Source organism: Telmatherina bonti, assembly GCF_933228915.1.
Source record: "Telmatherina bonti genome assembly, chromosome: 7".
Taxonomy (NCBI): domain Eukaryota; kingdom Metazoa; phylum Chordata; class Actinopteri; order Atheriniformes; family Telmatherinidae; genus Telmatherina; species Telmatherina bonti.
Genome location: NC_136625.1, coordinates 15,497,057 through 15,522,877, shown reverse-complemented (window position 1 = coordinate 15,522,877; position 25,821 = coordinate 15,497,057). Strand labels below are relative to the sequence as shown.

Here is a 25,821-nt window from a genome sequence, read left to right as displayed (position 1 = left end):
TATATATATATATATATATATATATATATGTATGTGTGTGTGTGTGTGTGTGTATATATATTTTATTATTTTTTAGGTGGGGCTTTGTCAAATCTATCTATTGTTGAAGACAAACAATAATTATAGCAATAAAAAAAAATCTACTTTAAAAGTTATGTATTTCACAAATACTTTATTATATCCTAAAATGACAACAATGACAAATACCAGAAATTCATAATTTAGCTCAAAGGAAAATTTTGTTTTATAATGACAGGATTGTATTTAACATCTTATTTAATACAAATATTTTTGTAAAAAAAAAAAAAAGACATTAATTAGCTCATAATATATTTTGAAATATAAACAGTGGTAAAACAAATCTACACATAAATATTTGTCACAAGCCTTAATAAGACAATAAGCATGAGAAGTGCTTTTGGTGGCGGCTACAGAAAGTAAACACCAGCATACCTTTCCTTAAAAAATCTAACCTCACTCAAACTTTTGACAGGACTTTTGCAACAATCTACATTCAGTAATAATTCTTTGACTACTAAATAATGAACACTAGAACCTGATGAATGAACTGATTTCATATTTGGTTTTCTCCAAGAACAACAAAAGATCAAATAAAACTGGTAGAAGAATTTAGTTTTCCTCTCCTTATTTAAGGCAAATCTCTCAATAATCCTCCTATTAAAGTCTGAATGTCCCCAACAAGCTTATTCTCCATGAAGAGCATGGCATGGCGTTGAGGCGATCCTGTGTCATGGAGTTTCTCACAGTCGAGTAGAAAAGCATTTCTCAGATTCAGCAGTTGTTATGGTGTTGACATAATGATCTGGAGAAGGCTGTGACTCATCTGAAGGTTGTTCTTTATGAGAAACTGCTACAGAGGCACTTCTGCACCACAACCTTTAACTTCACTGTTCTTGTAGAAGAGGGACAGTTCTGCCTTGGCCTTGTCCAACATGGGACATGCCTCAACAGTCGTGTTTAGCTGCTCCTCAGCGTGCACCAGGATGGTATCACAGACCTGAAGCAAACATCAAAAGTTTTCAATTATAAGAAAGTTAGACCTTAGCAATTCTATTGATAAGGGGTGTCAATAATTCTGTACCAGATCTTCAGTATTGTTCTAGCATCATGTGACCAAAGTAAGAATATAAACGACATGGATTTGACTGAAAATATGACTGACCTCTGTAGCCAGCCTCTGTTGTTCTCCTGGTCCCAGCATCCTGTCTCTTCACCGGCTGTCCAGCAGTGCTGTCCTCACAGAGAGACGGGACTGACATCCTGGTCCAAACAACATAATAACATAATTGAGGTTTTTATGCACTAAAAACACTCATGAAACACCATTATAATCTAAATCTGCCGATCACTTGACCTGTTTAGGTCACAGTCTGGATTAAGAAAAGGTTTATCATGAAACATAAAAGAATCTTTCTTTAAATACCAAAAGAATGAAATGCGATGTGCTTCATAAGAATAATTTGCTGTGATGTCAAGTCAATAAACTTATGGCTTTTACAGTCTTAAATGAGTGACTGCTCTATTTAACAATAACTTTCTGAGTAAACAATAAATTATAATTTATATAAATATAAATATTTACCTGATGTTGAGCATGTTGTCTTTGAACCTCTGAAAAAGAGTTTTAATCCAGACAGGGTTGATGTTTAATTTCTGAAACTGGTTGAACAGCATATCCACATGAGTCATGGTTTGGTGGACCAGTACATTTTTTTTTCACTGGATAGACATTGTTTATGTCCATAAAAATACATTGGATCGGCATCAAAGTTAACTGCATTTCTATTTTGTAGATCCTTAACATGGTCCACAATGGAGGGGGGGGGCGGGGTGTCTTCGGCATGAGGCGAGGACCCGATGGATGCCGCTTGTTAGGGTCCGAGCCATACGAAGTATGGCAAGGCCCTATTGTTATTGTAATGTTTATTCTTCTCAGCACAACTCACTCAATTTTGACCCCCTTAGACCCCGTGAAAAGTTGCGAAACTTGGCACACACCTCAGTCCCGGCGAAAATAGCGATATTCTGGGGTCCGCGTGCACGCCAATGTGAAAATGCCTCGACGGCGCCCCCTAGAAACGCCAAAAATGGCCTCTAGAATGGGGGAAAAAAATTTTAGTTTGACGTAGGACGACGAAATTCGGTACACATGTCTATCACATCCAGACAAGTAAAAAAGTCATTGAAACGCCTGTTGACATGGCAACGGGCTTTCCGCCATCTTGGCGTTTGCGGCCATTTTTTTGCCCGTTTTTGTCAATTTGGGCGCATCGCATTTGAACGAACTAGTCTGAGGCGATCCATGCTATTGGCTCCACATTCGCCATGGAGCTTCGTGACAAGATGGGGAACAAAAGTTATTCAAATCTTTTTGATAGGCGAAAGCTTGTTACCGTGGCAACCCATGGAAAAAAACGTTCTCGCCATGAAACACGGTTCACTCATATCTTCGCAGAAATACATCCGATCGGAACCAAAATTACAATAATTCATGTTTGGTAGGTCCTTCACGCATTGTAATATGTATTGTGGGGGGGGGCGCATTTTGGGGGGGCCCCTAGGGGCCCGATAGTCTACTTTGACCTAGGGCTACGAAATTCGGTACACATGTATAAGTAACCAAGACGAGCAAAAAACTCCATTGAGAACCTGTTACCATGGCAACGGGGTGTCCGCCATCTTGGCGTTTATGCCCTTTTTATCACTTTAAGCGCATCGTATTTGAACGAACTAGTCTGAGGCGATTCATGCTATTGGCTTTACGTTCGCCATGGAGCTTTGTGACAAGATGGGGACCAAAAGTTATTCAAATCTTTCCGATAGGAGAAAGCGTGTTTCCGTGGCAACCCATGGAAAAAAGCGTTCTCGCCATGAAACACGGTTTGCTTATATCTCTGCAGAAATGCATCCGATTGGAACCAGAATTCCAATAATTCATATTTGGCAGGTCCTTAACGCGTTGTAATATGTACTGTGGGGGGGGCACATTTTGGGGGGGGGGGCCCCTAGGGGCCCGATCGTCTACTTTGAGCTAGGGCTACGAAATTCGGCACACATGTGTATCAACCCTAGACAAGCATAAAACTCAATTAAGCACCTGTCACCATGGCAACGGAGTGTCCGCCATCTTGGAAAAAAAACCTTCTCGCCATGAAACACGGTTTGCTTATATCTTTGCACAAATTCATGCGATGTGCACCAAAACTGTAACTATTCATATTTGGTAGGTCCTTAACACATTATAGAATGTGTTGTGGGGGGGGGGGCACTTTTTTGGGGGGATCCCCAAGGGGCCCGATCGTCTACTTTCATCTCGAGCTACGAAATTCGGCACACATGTATCATTACAAGACAAGCTAAAAAGGCAATGAAACACATGTTGCCATGGTAACGGGGTGTCCGCCATCTTGGCGTTTACACACATTCTTTTCTCAATATGTGAATTGTATTTCTCTATTAAAATGAACTGGCTGTGCGGGTCCTTCACATGTAGCATTAGGAGAACCAGGACTCGGGCGGAGGGTTCGGCATGAGGCGAGGACCCGATGGATGCCGCTTGTTATTATTAGGGTCCGAGCCATACGAAGTATGGCAAGGCCCTATTGTTATTGTAATGTTTATTCTTCTCAGCACAACTCACTCAATTTTGACCCCCTTAGACCCCGTGAAAAGTTGCGAAACTTGGCACACACCTCAGTCCCGGCGAAAATAGCGATATTCTGGGGTCCGCGTGCACGCCAATGTAAAAATGCCTCGACGGCGCCCCCTAGAAACGCCAAAAATGGCCTCTAGAATGGGGGAAAAAAATTTTAGTTTGAGGTAGGACGACGAAATTCGGTACACATGTCTATCACATCCAGACAAGTAAAAAAGTCATTGAAACGCCTGTTGTCATGGCAACGGGCTTTCCGCCATCTTGGCGTTTGCGGCCATTTTTTTGCCCGTTTTTGTAAATTAGGGCGCATCGCATTTGAACGAACTAGTCTGAGGGGATTCATGCTATTGGCTCCACATTCGCCATGGAGCTTCGTGACAAGATGGGGACCAAAAGTTATTCAAATCTTTCTGATAGGAGAAAGCGTGTTACCGTGGCAACCCATGGAAAAAAGCGTTCTCGCCATGAAACACGGTTTGCTTATATCTTCGCAGAAATGCATCCGATCGGAACCAAAATTCCAATAATTCATATTTGGTAGGTCCTTCACGCATTGTAATATGTATTGTGGGGGGGGGCGCATTTTGGGGGGGCCCCTAGGGGCCCGATAGTCTACTTTGACCTATGGCTACGAAATTCGGTACACATGTATAAGTAACCAAGACGAGCAAAAAACTCTATTGAGAACCTGTTACCATGGCAACGGGCTGTCCGCCATCTTGGCGTTTGCGGCCATTTTTTGGCCCGTTTTTGTCAATTTGGGCGCATCGTATTTGAACGAACTAGTCTGAGGGGATTCATGCTATTGGCTCCACATTCGCCATGGAGCTTCGTGACAAGATGGGGACCAAAAGTTATTCAAATCTTTTTGATAGGAGAAAGCGTGTTACCGTGGCAACCCATGGAAAAAAGCGTTCTCGCCATGAAACACGGTTCACTCATATCTTCGCAGAAATACATCCGATCGGAACCAAAATTAAATTAATTCATGTTTGGTAGGTCCTTCACGCATTGTAATATGTATTGTGGGGGGGGGGCGCATTTTGGGGGGGGCCCCGAGGGGCCCGATAGTCTACGTTGACCTATGGCTACGAAATTCGGTACACATGTATAAGTAACCAAGACGAGCAAAAAACTCTATTGAGAACCTGTTACCATGGCAACGGGGTGTCTGCCATCTTGGCGTTTATGCCCTTTTTATCACTTTAAGCGCATCGCATTTGAACGAACTAGTCTGAGGGGATTCAGGCTATTGGCTCCACATTCGCCATGGAGCTTCATGACAAGATTGGGATCAAAAGTTATTCAAATCTTTCTGATAGGAGAAAGCGTGTTACCGTGGCAACCCATGGAATAAAGCGTTCTCGCCATGAAACACGGTTTGCTTATATCTCTGCAGAAATGCATCCGATCGGAACCAAAATTCCAATAATTGATATTTGGTAGGTCTTTAACGCATTGTAATATGTATTGTGGGGGCGGCACATTTTGGGGGGGCCCCTAAGGGCCCGATTGTCTACTTTGAGCTAGGGCTACGAAATTCGGCACACATGTGTATCAACCCAAGACAAGCAAAAAACTTCATTGTGCAGCCGTTACCATGGCAACAGGGTGTCCGCCATCTTGGAAAAAAACCTTCTCGCCATGAAACACGGTTTGCTTATATCTTTGCACAAATTCATACGATGTGCACCAAAACTGTAACTATTCATATTTGGTAGGTCCTTAACACATTATAGAATGTATTGTGGGGGGGACACTTTTTGGGGGGGCCCCAAGGGGCCCGATCGTCTACTTTCATCTCGGGCTACGAAATTCGGCATACATGTGTATCATCCCAAGACAAGCTACAAAGTCAATGAAACACATGTTGCCATGGTAACGGGCTGTCCGCCATCTTGGCGTTTACACACATTCTTTTCTCAATATGTGAATTGTATTTCTCTATTAAAATGAACTGGCTGTGCGGGTCCTTCACATGTAGCATTAGGAGAACCAGGACTCGGGTGGAGGGTTCGGCATGAGGCGAGGACCCGATGGATGCCGCTTGCGGCTTTAATTATTATTATTATTATTCTCCTAAGCACAACTCACTCAATTTTGACCCCCTTAGACCCCGTGAAAAGTTGCGAAACTTGGCACACACCTCACGTCCGGTGAAAATTTCGATAATTTGGTGTTTGTATGCACGCCAATGCAAAAATGCCTCGACAGCGCCCCCTAGAAACGCCAAAAATGGCCTCTAGAATGGGGAAAAAAAATTTTAGTTTGACGTAGGACGACGAAATTCGGTACACATGTCTATCACATCAAGACAAGTAAAAAAGTCATTGAAACGCCTGTTGTCATGGCAACGGGCTTTCCGCCATCTTGGCGTTTGCGGCCATTTTTTTGCCCGTTTTTGTCAATTTGGGCGCATCGCATTTGAACGAACTAGTCTGAGGCGATTCATGCTATTGGCTCCACATTCGCCATGGAGCTTCGTGACGAGATGGGGACCAAAAGTTATTCAAATCTTTTTGATAGGCGAAAGCGTGTTACCGTGGCAACCCATGCAAAAAAGCGATCTCGCCATGAAACACGGTTCACTCATATCTTCGCAGAAATACATCCGATCGGAACCAAAATTAAAATAATTCATATTTGGTAGGTCCTTCACGCTTTGTAATATATATTGTGGGGGGGTCGCATTTTGGGGGGGCCCCTAGGGGCCCGATCGTCTACTTTGAGCTAGGGCTACGAAATTCGGTACACATGTATAAGTAACCAAGACGAGCAAAAAACTCTATTGAGAACCTGTTACCATGGCAACGGGGTGGCCGCCATCTTGGCGTTTATGCCCTTTTTATCACTTTAAGCGCATCGTATTTGAACGAACTAGTCTGAGGGGATTCATGCTATTGGCTCCACATTCCCCATGGAGCTTCGTGACAAGATGGGGACAAAAAGTTATTCAAATCTTTCTGATAGGAGAAAGCGTGTTACCGTGGCAACCCATGGAAAAACGCGTCTCGCCATGAAACACGGTTTGCTTATATCTCTGCCAAAATGCATCCGATTGGAACCAAAATTCCAATAATTCATATTTGGCAGGTCCTTAACGCGTTGTAATATGTATTGTGGGGGGGGCACATTTTGGGGGCGGCCCCTAGGGGCCCGATCGTCTACTTTGAGCTAGGGCTACGAAATTCGGCACACATGTGTATCAACCCAAGACAAGCAAAAAACTTCATTGTGCAGCCGTTACCATGGCAACGGGGTATCCGCCATCTTGGAAAAAAAAACCTTCTCGCCATGAAACACGGTTTGCTTATATCTTTGCACAAATTCATACGATGTGCACCAAAACTGTAACTATTCATATTTGGTAGGTCCTTAACACATTATAGAATGTATTGTGGGGGGGACACTTTTTGGGGGGGCCCCTAGGGGCCCGATCGTCTACTTACATCTCGGGCTACGAAATTCGGCACACATGTGTATCATCCCAAGACAAGCTAAAAAGTCAATGAAACACATGTTGCCATGGTAACGGGCTGTCCGCCATCTTGGCGTTTACACACATTCTTTTCTCAATATGTGAATTGTATTTCTCTATTAAAATGAACTGGCTGTGCGGGTCCTTCACATGTAGCATTAGGAGAACCAGGACTCGGGTGGAGGGTTCGGCATGAGGCGAGGACCCGATGGATGCCGCTTGTTAGGGTCCGAGCCATACGAAGTATGGCAAGGCCCTATTGTTATTGTAATGTTTATTAGGGTCCGAGCCATACGAAGTATGGCAGGGCCCTATTGTTATTGAAATGTTTATTATTATTATTATTATTCTCGTTCTAAGCACAACTCACTCAATTTTGACCCCCTTAGACCCCGTGAAAAGTTGCGAAACTTGGCACACACCTCACGTCCGGTGAAAATTTCGATAATTTGGCATTTGTATGCACGCCAATGCAAAAATGCCTCAACAGCGCCCCCTAGAAACGCCAAAAATGGCCTCTAGAATGGGGTCAAAAAAATTTAGTTTGACGTAGGACGACGAAATTCGGTACATATTTCTATCACATCAAGACAAGTAAAAAAGTCATTGAAACGCCTGTTGTCATGGCAACGGGCCGTCCGCCATCTTGGCATTTGCGGCCATTTTTTTGCCCGTTTTTGTCAATTTGGGCGCATCGCATTTGAACGAACTAGTCTGAGGCGATTCATGCTATTGGCTCCACATTCGCCATGGAGCTTCGTGACAAGATGGGGACCAAAAGTTATTCAAATCTTTTTGATAGGAGAAAGCGTGTTACCGTGGCAACCCATGGAAAAAAGCGTTCTCGCCATGAAACACGGTTCACTCATATCTTCGCAGAAATGCATCCGATCGGAACCAAAATTCTGATAATTCATGTTTGGTAGGTCCTTCACGCATTGTAATATGTATTGTGGGGGGGGCGCATTTTGGGGGGGGCCCCGAGGGGCCCGATAGTCTACTTTGACCTATGGCTACGAAATTCGGTACACATGTATAAGTAACCAAGACGAGCAAAAAACTCTATTGAGAACCTGTTACCATGGCAACGGGGTGTCCGCCATCTTGGCGTTTATGCCCTTTTTATCACTTTAAGCGCATCGTATTTGATTGAACTAGTCTGAGGGGATTCAGGCTATTGGCTCCACATTCGCAATGGAGCTTCGTGACAGGATGGGGACCAAAAGTTATTCAAATCTTTCTGATAGGAGAAAGCGTGTTACCGTGGCAACCCATGGAAAACAGCGTTCTCGCCATGAAACACGGTTTGCTTATATCTCTGCAGAAATGCATGCGATCGGAACCAAAATTCCAATAATTCATATTTGGTAGGTCCTTAACGCATTGTAATATGTATTGTGGGGGGGGCACATTTTGGGGGGGGGCCCTAGGGGCCCGATTGTCTACTTTGAGCTAGGGCTACGAAATTCGGCACACATGTGTATCAACCCGAGACAAGCATAAAACTCAATTAAGCACCTGTTACCATGGCACTGGAGTGTCCGCCATCTTGGAAAAAAGCCTTCTCGCCATGAAACACGGTTTGCTTATATCTTTGCACAAATTCATGCGATGTGCACCAAAACTTTAACTATTCATATTTGTTAGGTCCTTGACACATTACAGAATGTATTGTGGGGGGGGGGCAGTTTTTTGGGGGGGGCCCTCAGGGGCCCGATCGTCTACTTTCACCTATGGCTACGACATTCGACACACATGTGTAACAACGCAAGGCGAGTAAAAAAGTGCATTGACCACCTGTTACCATGGCAACGGGGTGTCCGCCATCTTGGCGTTTACGCCCATTTAGCACTGTATGTGCATTGTTTTTGAACAAACTAGTTTTGGATTCGTGCCTTTTACTTCACATCCACCCAGAAGCTTTGTGGCGAGTTCGGGTGGAGGGTTCGGCATGAGGCGAGGACCCGATGGATGCCGCTTGCGGCTTTAATTATTATTATTCTCCTCGTTCTGAGCACAACTCACTCAATTTTGACCCCCTTAGACCCCGTGAAAAGTTGCGAAACTTGGCACACACCTCAGTCCCGGCGAAAATAGCGATATTCTGGGGTCTGCGTGCACGCCAATGTAAAAATGCGTCGACTGCGCCCCCTAGAAACGCCAACAATGGCCTCTAGAATGGGGAAAAAAAATTTTAGTTTGACGTAGGACGACGAAATTCGGTACACATGTCTATCACATGAAGACAAGTAAAAAAGTCATTGAAACGCCTGTTGTCATGGCAACGGGCTTTCCGCCATCTTGGCGTTTGCGGCCATTTTTTGGCCCGTTTTTGTCAATTTGGGCGCATCGCATTTGAACGAACTAGTCTGAGGGGATTCATGCTATTGGCTCCACGTTCGCCATGGAGCTTCGTGACAAGATGGGGACCAAAAGTTATTCAAATCTTTTTGATAGGCGAAAGCGTGTTACCGTGGCAACCCATGGAAAAAAGCGATCTCGCCATGAAACACGGTTCACTCATATCTTCGCAGAAATACATCCGATCGGAACCAAAATTAAAATAATTTATATTTGGTAGGTCCTTCATGCATTGCAATATGTATTGTGGGGGGGGCGCATTTTGGGGGGGCCCCTAGGGGCCCGATAGTCTACTTTGACCTAGGGCTACGAAATTAGGTACACATGTATAAGTAACCAAGACGAGCAAAAAACTCTATTGAGAACCTGTTACCATGGCAACGGGGTGTCCGCCATCTTGGCGTTTATGCCCTTTTTATCACTTTAAGCGCATCGTATTTGAACGAACTAGTCTGAGGGGATTCATACTATTGGCTCCACATTCCCCATGGAGCTTCGTGACAAGATGGGGACAAAAAGTTATTCAAATCTTTATGATAGGAGAAAGCGTGTTACCGTGGCAACCCATGGAAAACAGAGTTCTCGCCATGAAACACGGTTTGCTTATATCTCTGCCAAAATGCATCCGATCGGAACCAAAATTCCAATAATTCATATTTGGCAGGTCCTTAACGCATTGTAATATGTATTGTGGGGGGGGCACATTTTAGGGGGGGCCCATAGGGGCCCGATCGTCTACTTTGACCTAGGGCTACAAAATTCGGCACACATGTGTATCAACCCAAGACAAGCAAAAAACTTCATTGTGCAGCCGTTACCATGGCAACAGGGTGTCCGCCATCTTGCAAAAAAACCTTCTCGCCATCAAACACGGTTTGCCTATATCTTTGCACAAATTCATACGATGTGCACCAAAACGGTAACTATTCATATTTGGTAGGTCCTTAACACATTATAGAATGTATTGTGGGGGAGACACTTTTTGGGGGGGCCCCAAGGGGCCCGATCGTCTACTTTCATCTCGGGCTACGAAATTCGGCACACATGTGTATCATCCCAAGACAAGCTAACAAGTCAATGAAACACATGTTGCCATGGTAACGGGCTGTCCGCCATCTTGGCGTTTACACACATTCTTTTCTCAATATGTGAATTGTATTTCTCTATTAAAATGAACTGGCTGTGCGGGTCCGTCACATTTAGCATTAGGAGAACCAGGACTCGGGTGGAGGGTTCGGCATGAGGCGAGGACCCGATGGATGCCGCTTGCGGCTTTAATTAGGGTCCGAGCCATACGAAGTATGGCAAGGCCCTATTGTTATTGTAATGTTTATTATTATTTTAAGCACAACTCGCTCAATTTTGACCCCCTTAGGCCCCGTGAAAAGTTGCGAAACTTGGCACACACCTCACGTCCGGTGAAAATTTCGATAATCTGGCGTTTGTATGCACGCCAATGCAAAAATGCCTCGACGGCGCCCCCTAGAAACGCCAAAAATGGCCTCTAGAATGGGGAAAAATTTTTTTAGTTTGACGTAGGACGACGAAATTCGGTACACATGTCTATCACATGAAGACAAGTAAAAAAGTCATTGAAACGCCTGTTCTCATGGCAACGGGCTGTCCGCCATCTTGGCGTTTGCGGCCATTTTTTTGCCCGTTTTTGTCAATTTGGGCGCATCGTATTTGAACGAACTAGTCTGAGGCGATTCATGCTATTGGCTCCGCGTTCGCCATGGAGCTTCGTGACAAGATGGGGACCAAAAGTTATTCAAATCTTTCTGATAGGAGAAAGCATGTTACCGTGGCAACCCATAGAAAAAAGCGTTCTCGCCATGAAACACGGTTCACTCATATCCCTGCAGAAATACATCCGATCGGAACCAAAATTCTGATAATTCATATTTGGGAGGTCCTTAACGCATTGTAATATGTATTGTGTTGGGGGGCACATTTTGGGGGGGCCCCTAGGGGCCCGATCGTCTAATTTGACCTAGGGCTACGAAATTCGGCACACATGTGTATCAACCCTAGACAAGCAAAAAACTCAATTAACAACCTGTTACCATGGTAACGGAGTGTCCGCCATCTTGAAAAAAATACTCCTCGCCATGAAACACGGTTCACTCATATCTTCGCAGAAATAGATCCGATTGGAACCAAAATTCCAACAATTCATATTTGGGAGGTCCTTAACGCATTGTAATATGTATTGTGGGGGGGGCACATTTTGGGGGGGGCCCCTAGGGGCCCGATCGTCTACTTTGAGCTAGGGCTACGAAATTCGGCACACATGTGTATCAACCCGAGACAAGCATAAAACTCAATTAAGAGCCTGTTACCATGGCACTGGAGTGTCCGCCATCTTGGAAAAAAGCCTTCTCGCCATGAAACACGGTTTGCTTATATCTTTGCACAAATTCATGCGATGTGCACCAAAATTTTAACTATTCATATTTGGTAGGTCCTTAACACATTATAGAATGTATTGTGGGGGGGGCACTTTTTGGGGGGGCCCTCAGGGGCCCGATTGTCTACTTTCATCTTAGGCTACGAAATTCGGCACACATGTGTAACAACCCAAGGCGAGTAAAAAAGTGCATTGACCACCTGTTACCATGGCAACATGGTGTCCACCATCTTGGCGTTTATGCCTATTTATTACTGAATGTGCATTATTTTTTAACAAACTAGTTTTGGATTCATGCCTTTTACTTCACATCTACCCGGAAGCTTTGTGGTGAGTTCGGGTGGAGGGTTCGGCATGAGGCGAGGACCCGATGGATGCCGCTTGCGGCTTTATTATTATTATTATTTTTTTCCTCAGCACAACTCACTCAATTTTGACCCCCTTAGACCTGGTGAAAAGTTGCGAAACTTGGCACACACCTCAGTCCCGGCGAAAATAGCGATATTCTGGGGTCCATGTGCACGCCAATGTAAAAATGCCTCGACGGCGCCCCCTAGAAACGCCAAAGATGGAAAATAAAATGGGGTGTCAAAAGTCTACTTTCACGTAGGACAACGAAATTCGGTACACATGTCTACCACCTCAAGACGACCAAAAAAGTCAATCGTAGACCTGGCGTCATGGCAACGGGATGTCAGCCATCTTGGCGTTTGCGGCCATTTTTTTGCCCGTTTTTGTCAATTTGGGCGCATCGCATTTGAACGAACTAGTCTGAGGCGATTCATGCTATTGGCTCCACATTCGCCATGGAGCTTCGTGACAAGATGGGGACCAAAAGTTATTCAAATCTTTTTGATAGGTGAAAGCGTGTTACCGTGGCAACCCATGGAAAAAAGCGATCTCGCCATGAAACACGGTTCACTCATATCTTCGCAGAAATACATCCGATCGGAACCAAAATTAAAATAATTCATATTTGGTAGGTCCTTCACGCATTGTAATATATATTGTGGGGGGGGCGCATTTTGGGGGGGCCCCTAGGGGCCCGATCGTCTACTTTGAGCTAGGGCTACGAAATTCGGTACACATGTATAAGTAACCAAGACGAGCAAAAAACTCTATTGAGAACCTGTTACCATGGCAACGGGGTGGCCGCCATCTTGGCGTTTATGCCCTTTTTATCACTTTAAGCGCATCGTATTTGAACGAACTAGTCTGAGGGGATTCATGCTATTGGCTCCACATTCCCCATGGAGCTTTGTGACAAGATGGGGACCAAAAGTTATTCAAATCTTTTTGATAGGTGAAAGCGTGTTACCGTGGCAACCCATGGAAAAATGCGTTCTCGCCATGAAACACGGTTTGCTTATATCTCTGCAGAAATTCATCCGATCGGAACCAAAATTCCAATTATTCATATTTGGTAGGTCCTTAACGCATTGTAATATGTATTGTGGGGGGGGCACATTTTGGGGGGGGCCCCTAGGGGCCCGATCGTCTACTTTGAGCTAGGGCTACGAAATTCGGCACACATGTGTATCAACCCTAGACAAGCATAAAACTCGATTAAGCACCTGTTACCATGGCAACGGTGTGTCCGCCATCTTGAAAAAAATACTCCTCGCCATGAAAGACGGTTCAATCATATCTTTGCAGAAATAGATCCCATTGGAACCAAAATTCCAATAATTCATATTTGGTAGGTCTTTAACACATTATAGAATGTATTGTGGGGGGGGGGGGCACTTTTTGGCGGGGGCCACTAGGGGCCTGATCGTCTACTTTGACCTAGAGCTACGAAATTCAGTACACATGTATAAGTAACCAAGACGAGCAAAAAACTTAATTAACCACCTGTTACCATGGCAACGGGGTGTCCGCCATCTTGGCGTTTGTGCCCTTTTTATCACTTTAAGCGTATCGTATTTAAACAAACTAGTCTGAGGGGATTCAGGCTATTGGCTCCATACTCAGCAGGAAGCTTCGTGACAAGATGGGGAGCTAAAGTTAGTGAAATCTTTCCAACAGGACAAAGCGTGTTACCGTGGCAAACCATGGAAAAAAGCGTTCTCGCCATGAAACACGGTTCACTCATATCTTTGCAGAAATACATCCGATCGGAACCAAAATTCTAATAATTTATATATGGTAGGTCCTTAACACATTGTAATATGTATTGTGGGGGGGGGCGCATTTTGGGGGGGCCCCTAGGGGCCCGATAGTCTACTTTGACCTAGGGCTACGAAATTCGGTACACATGTATAAGTAACCAAGACGAGCAAAAAACTCCATTGAGAACCTGTTACCATGGCAACGGGGTGTCCGCCATCTTGGCGTTTATGCCCTTTTTATCACTTTAAGCACAACGTATTTCAACGAACTAGTCTGAGGGGATTCAGGCTATTGGCTCCACATTCGCCATGGAGCTTCGTGACAAGATGGGGACCAAAAGTTATTCAAATCTTTCTGATAGGAGAAAGCGTGTTACCGTGGCAACCCATGGAAAAAAGCGTTCTCGCCATGAAACACGGTTCAGTCATATCTTCGCAGAAATACATCCGATCGGAACCAAAATTCCAATAATTCATATTTGGTAGGTCCTTAACGCGTTGTAATATGTATTGTGGGGGGGGGCACATTTTGGGGGTGGCCCCTAGGGGCCCGATCGTCTACTTTGAGCTAGGGCTACGAAATTCGGCACACATGTGTAACAACCCTAGACAAGCAAAAAACTCAATTAACAACCTGTTACCATGGAAACGGGGTGTCCGCCATCTTGGCGTTCATGCCCTTTTAATCACTTTAAGCACATCGTATTTGAACGAAGTAGTCTGAGGGGATTCATGCGATTGGCTCCATACTCAGCAGGAAGCTTCGTTACTAGATGGGGAGCAAAAGTTAGTGAAATCTTTTTAATAGGAGAAAGCATGTTACCGTGGCAACCCATGGAAAAAAGCGTTCTCGCCATGAAACACAGTTCACTCATATCTTCGCACAAATACATCAGATCGGAATCAAAATTAAATAATTCATATTTGGTAGGTCCTTCACGCATTGTAATATGTATTGTGGGGGGGCACATTTTGGGGGGGGGGGGGGGCCCTAGGGGCCCGATTGTCTACTTTGACCTAGGGCTTCGAAATTTGGTGCACATGTATAAGTAACCAAGACGAGCAAAAAAGTCAATTAAGAACCTATTACCATGGCAACGGGGTGTCCACCATCTTGGCGTTTATGCCCTTTTTATCACTTTAAGCACATCGTATTTGAACGAACTAGTCTGAGGGGATTCATGCTATTGGCTCCACATTCGCCAAAAGTTAGTGAAATCTTTCCAACAGGACAGAACGTGTCACTGTGGCAACCCATGGAAAAATGTGTTCTCGCCATGAAAGACGGTTTGCTTATATCTGCAAAAATGCATGCGATCTGCACCAAAAATGTAAACTTTCATATTTGGTAGGTCCTTAACACATTGGAACATGCAGTGTAGGGGGGGGTACCCCCCCCATTTCTTTGGGGGGGGTACCCGAGGGTCCGGAACAACTACTTTGACAGAGGGCTACGAAATTTGGCACACATGTATTAACCCAAGACAAGCAAAAAAAAAAAACTCAATTAAGCACCTGTTACCAGTACAACGGGTTGTCCGCCATCTTACCATTTATGCACTTTTTATCACTTGAAGCGCATTGTATTTGAACGAAGTAGTCTGAGGAGCTTCATGCGACTCGTGTCTACTTTTACGTAGGAAATTCAAATTCCGCAGATAATAACCCACATGGAGTATAAAAGTCCATTACGCACCTGTTGGAATGGCAACAGGGTGTCCGCCATCCTGCCGTTTTAAAGCTTTTTCAAAGCTTTTTTTTCCCCCCCACTTATTGCACACTGTACCTAAACAATTTTGTGGGAATTTATGCGACTGACTCCAAATTTGGAAGAAAGTTTAGTGACAAGGTCAAAAGTTGTTCTAATCTTTCTAATAGGAGAAACGGTGTTACCATGGCAACCAATGAAACAAAGCCTTCTCTCCATGCAAAACAGTTTACTCGCATCTCTGCAGAAATACATGTGATCTGCACCAATATTTACAGCATTTATATTTGTTAGGCCCTTGACACATTACACTATGCACTGTGGGGGCTGCTTATAGGGGGGGTCATGTGGGTCCCCAAATCTCCACTTTGATGGGGGAAAATGAAATTTGCCACACGTATAACACAAGAACAGCAAAAATAGTCCATAAAGTCCGTTACCATGGCAACGGATTGTCTGCCATCTTGGATTTTGTGTCCATTTGTTTACTGAATGCATATTGTGTTTAAAGAAAATTGATTGACTGACTGATTGGGATTCCTGCAGATGACAGCAGGGAGCTTTGTCACAAGATGGGGATCAAAAGTTATTCCAATCTTTCCAATAGGAGTGGCAACCCACAGAAAAACAGTCCTCTCTCATAAAGCAAAATTCACCCATATATACACTAAAATTGGCAGCATTTATTTTTCTTTTTGCTTCCAACCACATTATACTCTGCCTAAATAGGCACGATATGGTCGGCGGGGGGCCACAGTGATAACCAAAATGCCAGTATGTAATCAAAAAGGTTAGCTGCCTACAACACAACCATTATTACTTAGCAGATCATGTTAGCAAGTATATCACCATGTTGTATTTTTGATGTCTTCTGAATTTCTTCCATTTTGTTTTATAAAGTCTTTTAGCATAAAACATGCATTTTGTGAATACAAAATAATTTTTACATAAATTCATGGATAATGCTTTGCAGCAATAAATAACATGACCTCCTTTGTCAGCTGTACATTCTTCCTTGGGGTTCACAGTGCTCCTGCACCTACCTTTATTTCTGCACACTTCACACTCACCATGACTCTCTGATAAAATGTTGTGTATTTCAAGTTTTTACAATTGAGTGCAAATGCTCAGAAAACAACTGTGTGCCCTAACCAATGACTAAATATTTACTTCTGACTTTTGTTAGAAAATAAATGGCAAACAATTGGTTTATTATAATCCATTTTGACCATAACATTCATGTGTTTATAGTAAACCAGTTCACCAATTACAACAGATACATCATATCTATACAATATTTTTTTCTCATTTGCATTATTTTTTTGTACCATGACCGACAAAAACTCCAAAGACATGCTGTATAACTTAAAAAGGAATTTATTCATATGGCAACAAATTAGAACTCAAGTTCATTAAAAAATGCTATGTATAGACTATTATCTAAACTCCACTGTTGCTACAATTCTACAGTTTATTTTTTACCACTATACACAGGATATGTAATGGGTTAACAAAAATAAGAAAGGGAAAAATTAGGGAAAATAATACAAAAGACTGTCTTCCAATTCATCTTGGTGAACACCTTCTTGCCAACTGCTACAAGCCAAAGTCTCCTAGGGAAATGACAAAAAAAATGTATGAGTTTGTGCATATGTAAATGTACATATGCCCCGCACGCATACACACACACATGCATATTGCAAGCATCAATCACATGAAAACATACATAATTGCATCAGGCAATGTTTTATTCTAGACATCACTTCTCTACTCAATATAGTAACACTATAAAATACAGTTTTGGATTATTATAACACTAATGCTACTGACTGGTCAAGGTCTAACAAGGATACAGCGACTGTGCCTCTGTAATAACCGTACATACACAGTGCAACTATTAAATATGAAGCCTCAGGTTACAGCTTTTTTCATGCTCTTCACAGGCCTAATGAGGATCAGGACCACCAACAGAGCTCAGTGTAACTTTGTTCATCATTGGCTTCTGTTAGCTAAAGATAAACTACTAATATAAACCAGTTATAAAAACACTCAAGAATATTTTTTTTAAACCAAGACTTACTGAAGTGTCTAATTGTGTGAAAAAGTAACTGTATAGGATAATGAATACTTACATTTACTTGTGTACCTACCTTGGCTGCAGTTACCTGTTCACTTAATTATCTCTGTAATTACACTTAAACACAACAGTTACATACAACTAAAATGATCCAATTTAATAAAACCAATAGAAAAAGAGGCATGAACAAACAACATCCTAAACAACATCCAACAACCTAACCACACAGCGCAACAAAGCCTGTATCGACAACTTTGCAACTTGGATCACTACACTACACTAACACTAACAACTTAAAAGCCATTTATTTTCTATTTTAACACTTTCACTACTTTCTAGACAGGGAGCAAAGAATACCTTGGAACATGGACTAACAGTTGTACACAATGTAATGGATACCAAGAGAGGACTAAATTAACTTATTACGCGCAAATGATTTCAAACAGGGAACTCAGGTGAAGAGCAGCATAGCAACTACATGTTAAATATATTGACAGTGGAGAAAACATTTCTTAAGTTAAAAGCATGTGGGCTGCCTTACTTAAAGGAACATATGATGCCCTCATGATCACTAAAATATGTAGGCACCACTAACGCTTCTACTTCATAATTACTATTTTTAACATAAACATGGTCAATTAAGGTGCCTTTCTCTGTTGTGGCTGACGAAACATGTTGTTCATATCCTCTGTCTTTCATTTTCTGACAAATTGTTGAGGACTTCAAAATGTCCTCATTGAAATCACCAAAAACAACTATTGTTCCACTATGTGACTCTAATACATTTAGCAATGCTTCAAAATGTCTGAAAAAGAGAGACACAGGATATGAGGGTGGCCTGTAAATGACTGCTATTAAAATGTTGTATGTGGCACATTTTACAGCTAAACACTCTACATTTAAACCTGCTACTGTGACACTTTCAAATTCTACATTACTGTCACAGTACATACCAACACCACCATGCTGTTGGCCTTTAAGTGAAGTTAACACTGGATTATTGCTAGAGTAGGCTAAACTACGTGGAGCATTACTAAACCTATATCCAGTGATTTCTACAGAATCTAAGCTAACATCAGCAGGTATCCATGTCTCTGTCACAGCAATACAGTTAGGCTGCAAATGCTGTGCACAGTGGGCCAAATCTGAAACATGGCGATTTAAACTCTGAACATTCATTAGAAATACTCTAAAACCATCCTTTTCTACTGTGTGGCTTTCAGTTATAAATGGTGGCATATTATTGATGGCCTCTTTAATGCTGTCATTACAATAAACAACTTTTTCTTTAAACTTCTGAATAATTAAACCAGACAGGCTTCTAACTCTACTTAATGCCACATAAGCCTGTCCTGGTGCAAAGATCTTAGCTAAAGAGACGACAGCACTATCTACTGTAAGGCCCTGTACTTTGTGTACAGTACAGGCCCAGGCTAACTTTAATGGAAACTGTCGTCTCATGCCTTTTTTATTGGCTCTCTCTTCCTGAGGTTCAATTGGTACTGAACCTACTAACTCTGCTGATGGGTAAGTGGTTTGTTTCTTAATCTTGATGCCTATCTTCTCATCATCAAATTTAACATAAACTCTGAGAGGAAACTCATTTTTAACAGGCTGTTCAATGTGAATCACTGTGCCACATACACCATTTACTAAACCATCATTTACATCAATGTTCTGAGACAACATGACTCGAGCATTTTTACCCAAATACAACTCCCTTGGTAAACTAGTTTTCTTGGCCCTAACATGATGATCTGACTTTAATTCTAATTTACCCGTTTTTTTATTGTAACCAAAGTCCTGAGCACATATAATTATGTAGTCAGGACATATGCTTGTTAACTGTTTCTCATTATATTCATCAACCTGGGAATTTGTAGCAAAAATGTGTAAGGCTGTGCTCTCTTCACCTGTTTCACACTTTTTCAAGATGTTTATATCGCGTGCTAACATCTGTGTGCCTTTTTTATGTGTTCGCATCCTATTTAATAATTGCGCAAACTCTTCATCTTGTTGCCGAACGACTGTTGTTAACTCGACGAGCTGAAATAAACTAGACCACAAGTTCATATTTACATCCTGCACATACAACGCTTTCCCCTTTACCGGGGGCAACTGATAAAAATCTCCGACCGCGATGATGCTGACGTTACCGAAAGGGTTATAGTCACCAGTTTGTTTGATTTGTCTCAATCTGCCATGGATATAAGCCAATAGATTATGATTGACCATGGAGATTTCGTCAATTATGACTATCTGCAAATCAGCATATTTAACACGCAAAGAGTTCAGCTTTTCCTCACTCAAAGGTGTGTAAGGAAGGCTGACGTCTTTGCCAATGCCAAATGTACTGTGGATAGTCGCTGCGTTTAAATTATAAGCAGCTATTCCTGTAGGAGCCGTTAATAAAACAGAAATATTATCTGGCTTCTGACAACTTGGTGACAATAACCTCGTAGCCTCATACTGAATCGCTCTAACTAGGTAGCTCTTTCCGACTCCAGCTCCTCCAGATATAAACACGTGGAGGGGTTCTGGGTTTCTACCATTTACTTTGTCTAAACACCAGTTGCGGATTTTATAGAAGACCGAGAGCTGCTTCTCATTCAGAGATCTAATTAATTCTAGGCCCTCACTTCTACTCATTAGGTTATTAGTTTTTTCTAACTGACACGCCTGATCGTTCCTAAGAGCTAAATCTGGAATGTTGTCGATGGGCTCCTGACCTACTTCTACATCTTCCTCTGGTGCCTGTTCTTTTGCTTTAACTTCTTCTTTACATTCTAAACGCTCTAATTCCTGTTCAGGGCAGAGATTTGCCCAAGCATCTACTGGGCCTTCGTCATTTTCAAGCTTATTCTGCAATTCTTCTAATTCGTCTGAATCTTCTACCTCGAATTTATTCCTATTCTCATCGACGACAGATTTAACTGTGTGTTCTGATCCATCACTAAAGATCACGGAACCATTTTCATAAAACTGTTCGAACGTCGCGCAGTCAGCAGCTTTTAGATCGTCGTCTACGCGGTACGGAAGAAACAACTGTAACTGACTTTTGTAATATAATTCGGGGTTTTTTGTTTTTGAAAAGCGCGCATAACGAACTACAGCGGGTTTTGTTCGTGTTCGTTTAAGAATAAACCCTAACCCCCTTTGCAACTGTACCGCATCCTTTGACTTTTCATTTCCTCTCAAGACACGATATTCAGATACGAACGTCGCAATGCACATATCATTAAAAGTGCTATTATTAGGCCTACTTTTATAGCGATCTACGACACTAACCATCCACACGTCGTCTCCAGATAGTCCACTTTCTTGGATTAAACTAATCGGTTTGCTCATTTTAACTATTTTGTCCCCTGTTGGTATAAACTCTACTTTACGTGAATTCTCCTTTAAATGCATCCCGGTTAATCTATAAACTGCCTCCTGAGCAGACACGTCGCGACTGTTGAGATAAACGCTGCCAATTGTTTTCAGTGCATGTTGAGCATTCACGTTTCCATCTTTTGTCGCTTCTTTATGCGCTTTACTAAGTAACAGTCCTACCTCTTTTTCTGATTTACTGATGTATGAAATAATGTAAACTATAACGGCGTAGGCATCGGTTACATATTGAATATCTAAATTTGCATTCCAGCATTTTAAAAGAGACTTGTTGTATGGATTTATCCATGCCTCTTTAATGTCTCTTTTATAAATAATTTTGGTTTTACACATATTTAGTCGTTTGTAACAAATCTCAAATATTTGCTGATTAATATTTAGATGCTGGAACAACTCATCAAGACTATTAAAAGTCTCCTCTTTTACCGCTTTTTTCACTGCCTCCAGAGTTTTTAATGCCAAATCCTTATCTACCTTAAGCAGGTTATAATAGTACTCATTACCACATGTGCACCTTTTTACTTCATATTTTTTATCCGAATCAGAATCTGAATCAGAATCACTCATTTTATTTTATTTTCGTTTCTTGCATTTATCACATGGATTTGGATTTAAATTAACATTAACAACAAATGTCCTACCTGACACTGGTCTGGGGAAATTAAAGCGACATTCAGTGCCACCTTTTTTACAACTTTTTGAATGTCTCTTTGAATGTTGCTGCACAGATGTGACCTTCTCCAATAATGTCTCATCCTGTGCTGGTAGCTTGCATGTTACGTACTTATCAATAAAAGCTACCACTTCTTCATCGGTGTTCGTATCAATTTTAGGCGCATTTTCAATCCAGAAAAGACAGTGCACATGAGGACTCCCGCGGCATTGAAACTCTACCCGATAAAAGTAATCAATAATTTTTCCTATTGGATTTGAAGGAGACATAAGGACCTCCTTCAGAAAACAATGCCAGCGGAAATCAAACATTCTGGCGGCAGTGACAGGATTACGGCGCAGCAGATCGCATCTATCAGTCCACTCCAAGTCTTCTAATGTTTGTGTTCGACCTTCCTGTTTTAAAATCGTTTTAAGAAGGTTTTGCCATCTCAGATCCGCGGAAGAGAATGAACAAAACCACGTGGGAATCCCAAGTTGCCGAACACAAGCCATCAGGTCTTTCTGTACTCCCTGCCAAAACGCTGGAGTCCCTCTAATAGGCTTAAGAAACCGGAAACCATCATCCACCTCTAACAACTGCTTCAGGGACTCCTCATTTTCTACAATCACCTCACCTCCTTTTCCTTTTCTTAATGCTATGCTAACCTTAGAAACAACCTGCTCTACTTCAGACATGTACTGAGCAAAGAAAATATACTCAATGTTCTGCGCAAACCTTCTATCAGCATGTAGAATTCTGTTGTTGAAGTAACGTGACAATGTCACATCATAAGCACGCCTTTCATGATACATATTACGACCACTAGGAAACAACACCGGGAAACACTTTGCTTCATTTTCATGATCCGACAACAACTTAACTGGGTTATTACCCTCAGCTGGGGCAACATTAACTATACTGTCAAAATACTGATCTAGAACTTCCTGACCAATATCTACAGGCATCAGACACGTGTCTGAAAACATGCAATGTTGCTGCCGATCATGCAGCATGTCCTCATTGTCAGCATCATCTGCAGCACTCTCAACTACTTCCTTCTTTTCCTTTTCTTCATCCTCAAGATGGTCTAAGCTAGACAACTCATTCACCCATTCCTCATTAAAATCTATGTCTTTATAAAACTTATTTGATTGCTTTAAAACCCGTAAAGCTTGCCGAATGTGCATGGTATCTACAAACTCATACTCATAATGGCCTTTATAAGTTAACTTACGTTTTAATTTTACTGCCAATAAAGAGCCCTCCATATTTGAGCGGGGCAACAAATTTGATGTTTGAACTACGTTTGATGGAACGCAGGTTACTGGTCCATGAACTCCATTTTGACCACCTTTGGGCAATGCGAGCATTTTCATGAATGGAATATTTAAAGCAATCAAATGTTGTTCCAACCTATTCAAACAGGATAATTCTGGGGGAACTGGATCTACTGCCAACCTATTTGTTACACTTTCAGCAGGCATTTTGCCATTTGAAATTTTATGATGACAAGTGTAACAAATCCAAAGATGTCCTCTACTTGAAGTCAGTATCTGACATGGCTCAACACAATCCTCACTACATTCATGTAAATAGTCAGTTCTAATGCACCTATCTGCTAAAGAAGCTATTATCTCAGTCTTGTTATAGGCAGCCCTCCTACAACTCAACACCTGATGAGGAAACAACAGCCTGAAACAGACACAACAGACATACTCTGGACCATGTTCAACTTTGTTTAAAAACCTCTCTGTGAAGAACTCAATATCCTGTGTTTTATCTTTAATTTCTTGCCTCTTTAATTTGACTATTCTCTTAACAGTTTCTCTGTGACGCACATCCTTTGCATATTTTATTTTGCTCTGGTCCTTCACGATTTGTCGGTGACGCGCATCCTTCGCATATTTTATTTTGCTCTGGTCCTTCACGATTTGTCGGTGACGCGCATCCTTCGCATATTTTATTTTGCTCTGGTCCTTCACGATTTGTCGGTGACGCGCATCCTTCGCATATTTTATTTTGCTCTGGTCCTTCACGATTTGTCGGTGACGCACATCCTTTGCATATTTTATTTTGCTCTGGTCCTTCACGATTTGTCGGTGACGCGCATCCTTTGCATATCTTATTTTGCTTCTGTCTTTAACATTTTGCTGGTAACGCACATCCTTTGCATATCTTATTTTGCTTTGGTAATTCACGTTTTGTCGGTGACAAGCATCATTTGAATATTTTCTTTTCTTTTGGTCCTTCACGTTTTGCCGGTGATGTGCATCTACAGCATATTTTGTTTTCTTTATATTCCTAATTTGGGTTCTTCTCATTACATTCTTATATTTTGACATATACAAACTTCTGTCGTGCTCCACGTCCTTTTTGGAAGCATTTGTGTCACTTTTGGATGAAGCATCTCTACTTAAACCTTTGCCTGACAATCTAGTACAGTACGCTTCTGAACAATCTATTTTACAGAACCCATAACAACGTTCTAGTTCGGGTTCTTTAACGCAAACTACAGTCTCATAATGACTCCCCAGGCAGTTTTCTAAATAAATGGATTTTTCTGACACACTGCTATTGCATCCATACTTTAACCAACGACCATCTAAAAAGGTGAAGATATTAATACCCAATAAATCTGCTGTCGCTTGGATTTCTAATTCTGTGGCCCAGGTGCTAACATATTTCATTTTTGATTTGTCTATGTAATCTGCCACAGAGGAATAACCTTCTCTTAGACTAGTTCTATATTGGTAGTCATTTTTTATTAAATGTTTAACAACCGCTCTCCTAATTTTGATGTGATGCTTTTGTGTGCCACTCACTGCCTGAGAAACGGCCCTAAAGTAGCAGCTACCGTCAGCAACTATGTCCCTATTTTGGCACGGAACGCCTAACACGCCGACACGACTAGACGCAGCACTATTTACACTTTCAAACTCTATTTTTAATTTGGTACACAAGCTTTGGCAAGTACTTCCACAGAGAGGGTTAAACATAAGCTGTCCATGTTCTTCACTGACTAACTCTACATCTGAACTAACCTGCTGACTTAAGAAAACCTGTTCCTCAACAGCAAACTCTTCATCTGAAACATGATGACGTTTCTTTGCCACATGTTCAGATGGGCCGGAAAGGTCCGTTTCATCCCAATCTGCTGATACCTGACGTTTTACTCCTCGCTGACTGTCATCATCAGAATCACAACCAAATAAGCTACTCGGCACATCGTCAACACACTCCCTGCTAACATCAACACCATTTATCTCAAAAGGCTTGCTACGACCACCTAACATCACTGCCAAACGACTGAAGTGATTAAACACTTCCCTAATGGAACCAAAGTACAAAACAACACTGGTACCACTGACGTCCAACATACCGGTAGCACTACGTGAATGAGAGTCTACCACGGCATACCTACCACCAGCAGAAATGACAGCACATGTATTTGAACACAAGGTCAAAAGACATGTCTGGTACTGAGATAACATCCTTTCCAGCCCGTTTTCTAAAGTCACATATGCTCCACACTCGATAAACTCTCCCTCAGTCACAGTGACATCCCCACTCAGAGTATCGGGGAACTCAAACTTAAAGTTCTGCCAGTACAAAACTCTCTGTCTCGGCAACTCTGGGACCATCAAAAAGTTTTCCCCTGAAGGGATTATACCACGGTCCTTTAGATCAGTATAGAGGTCATCTCCTAACCACAGAGCTGAATCTAAATCTTCTGTCCTCCAATACAACACACTAGACACCATATGTCTGGCTAAACTGACCAAAGCTATCGCCATGCACTGAACTCCTGGATTCCTAAACTGACCGTGCCCCTGGTGAAATGAACCCCGAACAACATCAACATTAGCCATACTCACCTCACTTACCTCCACAGTAGCTTCCTCATCTTCATCAGTAGAAGACAACACACCCTGGCTCTGTGATGTCTCAACCT

The 25,821-nt window shown here is 42.2% G+C and overlaps 1 long non-coding RNA gene across 1 annotated transcript; it reads right to left on the bottom strand.

The window, feature by feature from the left end:
- Positions 1–233: 233 nt before the first annotated feature.
- Positions 234–25,821, bottom strand: LOC306758646. The gene is made up of 3 exons (XR_013771386.1): positions 25,745–25,821; positions 1,184–1,281; positions 234–1,018 (listed from the first exon to the last, which is right to left on the bottom strand). It is a non-coding gene; the product is annotated as an uncharacterized lncRNA (long non-coding RNA).